The sequence below is a fragment of the Seriola aureovittata genome, chromosome 13, assembly GCF_021018895.1.
Source record: "Seriola aureovittata isolate HTS-2021-v1 ecotype China chromosome 13, ASM2101889v1, whole genome shotgun sequence".
NCBI lineage: Eukaryota > Metazoa > Chordata > Actinopteri > Carangiformes > Carangidae > Seriola > Seriola aureovittata.
In genome coordinates this window covers 8,448,353-8,453,057 of record NC_079376.1, presented here as the reverse complement: position 1 = coordinate 8,453,057, position 4,705 = coordinate 8,448,353, and the positions used below count along the sequence as shown (strand labels likewise).

At 34.8% G+C, this 4,705-nt stretch overlaps 1 long non-coding RNA gene across 1 annotated transcript; it reads right to left on the bottom strand.

The window, feature by feature from the left end:
- Positions 1-781: 781 nt before the first annotated feature.
- LOC130179703 (uncharacterized) lies at positions 782-2,686 on the bottom strand. The gene is made up of 2 exons (XR_008829314.1): positions 2,632-2,686; positions 782-1,512 (listed from the first exon to the last, which is right to left on the bottom strand). It is a non-coding gene; the product is annotated as an uncharacterized LOC130179703 (long non-coding RNA).
- Between the last annotated feature and the right edge of the window lie 2,019 nt (positions 2,687-4,705).

The window sequence follows — 4,705 nt, the reverse complement described above, 5'->3', positions numbered from 1 at the left end:
AACATTGTGTTGTGCTCCAGCTATATATATATATATATATATATATATATATACTTGCCAGTTGATGGTTCATGAGATGCACCTTTGAGCTATTTCAGAAAACTGGTTGATCATTTGTTGATCGAATGCTTCACACATTTCCCTTTGTTAGAGAAAGTCAAGATTCACCTGGGAGCAATTTACCAATTCAGGACAGATTTAGAAAAAAAAGTCTAATGGAAATGTATAGACATATGTTTGACATATTATGACAACTTGTTCAACCATTTTGCATGTAAAGACTTATGCGATGAACTAATGCCTAAATGTTGTGGGGGGTGAGACTATTCACAGAGGAACATTATAATACATTTTGATCAATATGACATAAGCAATTGATAATGTAGGAAACAGCAGAGAATTGTACATAATGATTTGCATGGATGTACCAAAGCATTTGCAACTTGTTCATAGAAATGAGAAACTGCTTTTTGATGTGCACAAGTGACACAATGATGTGACGATTGAACAAGTAGTTTTGAGAATTTCAATTCTGATCTAAGAAATGTACCAAAGCGACAGAGAGAAACTGTAATGTCTTATTATACTGTAACGTTTCCTTGACTTTTTATACTTTACTATACTCTGATGTTTTTAAGCCTTACTATACTATGACTTTTTGTGACTCTCTATGCGTTACTATGCAATGCCAATTTGATGCCTTTTTATGCCTACCTGATGAGATGATTTCTTGTGACAAAAAGATGAAAAAAGTAACACAATCAGACCATCAAGTCAACACTTCAATGTGGCTGGTTTTATTTGCACAGGAAAGACAGGTCTTGTACAAGGTACACCAAGGTAACAAAAGTAACAAAAATTTGACTGCTTGTTTACTCTTTTTCTCTCTGATGTGCATGACAAGCTGATGTTGATCAGGAGAAGTTCACATCCTTGGGGCCTCGTAGTTTTTGCTCATCCTTCTTCAGAGTTCCTGAGATCATTCTCCATTCGTCGGATTCCAACCATACCAGCAAACACAAACATTCATCAATCTAACTAGGAACTCCAGAAATGTCCTAAATTTCTCAGTGTCCTTCACATATATATACAGTCAGACAAATATTATATTCTAAAGTCAAAGTTATATGCATGTAAAACAATTAATACCTTACACTCTTCTATGTCTTACTATACCATGACGTTATTTTAGTCCTTCTTTTGCCCTGATGTTTTTATGCCTAAATGTATATAATAACATTTTTATAACTTTCTATGCCTCACTTGGATAGACAGATAGACAAATAGACAGATAGACAAATAGACAGATAGATAGATAGATAGATAGATAGATAGATAGATAGATAGATAGATAGATAGATAGATAGATAGATAGATAGATAGATAGATAGATAGATAGATAGATAGATAACCATCTCTTCCGTCTTGGATGTGTTCAGAAGGACGCAGTTCTTGTTACTCCATTCACTGAAGGCCATCATTAGATCCCTGTACTCCTCTTCCTGCCCATTCCTGAAACATATAAATATACTTAGTAATTTATTACAGCTGCATATTTCCGCAATATTGCTGTATTATAATATGATAAAACTGCTGAGCATCACACATAACCAAGGGTTTGAGCTGAACTAACCATAACAACCATGGTGAATTATTTCTAATGTAAACTTTAAGCCTCACAACCTTTGTCTCTTTTTCTCTGATTTTTGTACTACTGTTGCGCATGTGTGTGTGTGTGTGTGTGTGTGTTTGAGTTCTCACTCCATGAGGATACATGCAGCTTTGTCTGAAGTGCTTACCGGTTACCATGACAATACTTTGCAGGGGTTTGGAACAATCACCTACATGTATTGCTTCGCTGTAGATGTGATATTAATAAGATTTGTCCTTGGGTGCTAACATACATGACTGAGTGAAGGCTGGACTTAATACATTGTGTTAATTGATCCTGGTTTTATACAGCTGCATTCATCACATGGCCAAAACGAATGCATTTCCCCTCCACATGTCTGACGCTCTTTCAATACAATATGTGCAGAGTCCTTACAGCATTGTATTTTTGTGAATAAAAATCAATAATTTTGCATTGATTGACCCTCTTATGAAGCTAGCAAAATGCTAGATAAATGAGGACATACAAACAAACTTGTTATGTTCATTTTCAGTCAGAAACAGTGTAATAAAAATGTCTTAATGGTCACCTCATCAAACTAAAAACAAACTGCCACAATGAGAAAGATGCAGTAATACAAGCACCATTTAAAATGTGGGCTACTTACACTTTCCTATCAAATATCTCAAAAACTTTTAATGCTAAAGACATCAAACTTGGCACCCAGTCTCCCTAAACCTATAAATGGTGGCATGAATAGCAGTGACACCATATGGCCAAGTATACAGATTTAGTATTTTGGCTAATAACTCGTTAACGGAGAGCCTTGGTAGAATAAAGTGTTTTAATTGAGAGTGTGTGTGCTCCACTGACTACATTTTTAATAGCGTGTGACATTTTTTTTTTTTTTTTTAATTTATTTATTTTTTGTAAAATGCAACTGTCACTGTTCTCCAAATTTCCCTCACTCTTCACCAAACTTGGTGCATATCATATTTGTATGACCCGGAAATACTTACATATCCATGGTCGACTGGCAGCTGTTCCCTCGTCCCACAGTGTCCTGGCAGCACTTGGTCAGGATGCTGATCTGCTCTCCCAGCCCAGACTGCAGGCCAGTGGCTCAACACACTGAAGCGCCACTTCTTTTTCTTCTATTTCATTTGCAATGCAAATGCACAGGAGACAGCTGTCATCTCGCAGCGACTATGATCAATCCAAAGCCAGGAGGGGGGAGGGATAAATAAAACTGCAGGGTAAATAGGTCGGCCTATTATCTTCCGGCCTTGCATGGGTGTCGGTCCTCGAGAACATGAATTTCAATGAAAGTCCCTTTCACTGGGGAAAGAAGAAAGAGAATAAAATATGGAAAGATGCCTAAGGAAACAAATGAGAGCAGAAAATTAAAAGTGGAATAAGGGAAAGCAAACAAGTTTTGTTTTCAGCTGCCTTGTTGAAAGTACTCTTTGTAAAGCAGCAGAGGGCTTCATGAAAAGTAAGGTGCGTCTTCTTCAGCATGTATGTCTGCGAGGGCTCTTCATTTAGGATGTAGATGTCTCTCTTCTTGAGAACACATATATCTGATTACTCAGGTTGGTTTTCTATTTCCTGGAAGTGTGTCTGGAAAGCATTGTTTATAACAATTCAATACAACAACAATGTTTGAATATATGAATTCAACTATGCACAATAGCTTTTTCCCCCACTGAAAGTAATTGATATACTCTAGTTGCAATAAGCCATTAACTTAAATACATTCTTTCCCGATTGTGATCTCAGTGATGCTCCAGTTTGTGTGGGAGCCATAAAGTCCAGAGAAAAAGTAGACTGACTTTTATTTTTGTATAATTTCTCATCATAAAGCAAAATCCATTCAAAGCTTATCAAGTTCTGTAATTGAATAGACTTTTACTTTACTTGAGTATAATTCCATCGAAAGACACTTTTCTGTTTCAGAAGGCAGTTATGGTAGTTTTTACTCTATTACATTTATTCAACAGTTAGATAGTTAGATTCAGAGGTGTAATTATAACATGTCCAAGCCAATATATTGGCTGATATTGGGTTATTGCATATATATCATTATCGGTGTATATGTTGGCTGATAAGTAAAAAGAAACTGCTGTACAGAAATTCAAACTAAATCTAAGGGAATTTAGAAACAGTGTTTCCTTTACATAATTTACCCACCAAAGAAGAACGTATCTCGGTCACAAAAATACAAAAACAAATCTGTGGGATCTGTATCAACATTGTTTGGTTATGTAATGTGTTATGTAAAAAAAAATTATACTGGCCAGTATATCCTTATCCAGTAAAAATCCAGTATTGGTTAGGCTACAAAAACATAAGATGACCATATAAATCATCGTTGTTATATCACATGTTAAACTATCTAACAGTACATAAAAAAAGAGTTGCTTTTATTATTGATTAGCTTTACTTGTTTTGTCTGACTCACAGTCCAGAAGCCTAAAATTTTCTGTTGACTATCACAGAGAAAATACAAAGAAAAAAAAAACTCACTAAAAAATAACTTAAACAATTAATCAATTATCAAAACAGCTGCATATGAATTTTCCGTTGATTGACTAAATGATTAAGTGACTAATTGTTTCATCTCTAAAATGAAATCGATAAAACTAGTACATCAACTATATTATTCTTACAATGTAATGCGTTATTATTAGTATATCAATAATATTGCTTATAATATTGCAATACAGGCAGGCTTACGCTGCATAATAGGTACATTTAATTTTAATACTTAAAGTATATTTGGCTGATAATTACTCATAACAAATTACAATTTTGAATATGTTCTTTACTTCTAATGGAGTTTCTATTATTGTTAATATAGGCTATCTGAATGCTTCTTATACAACTGCAGACAAGGAACAACAGATCATAACATTTAAATGGTGGATTCATTAGTTGTGGTAGGACAGAAGCTGCCACACTAGAGGAGCAAGGCAAAATATTCAGACAGTACTTTGTAATTTGTAAACCATATGATGACAGTGGAGGTCAGTCAAGAAACAAGAAGTTATTACTTTCCCTTCAGTGACTTCACTTTCTCTGCTAATAATGTTT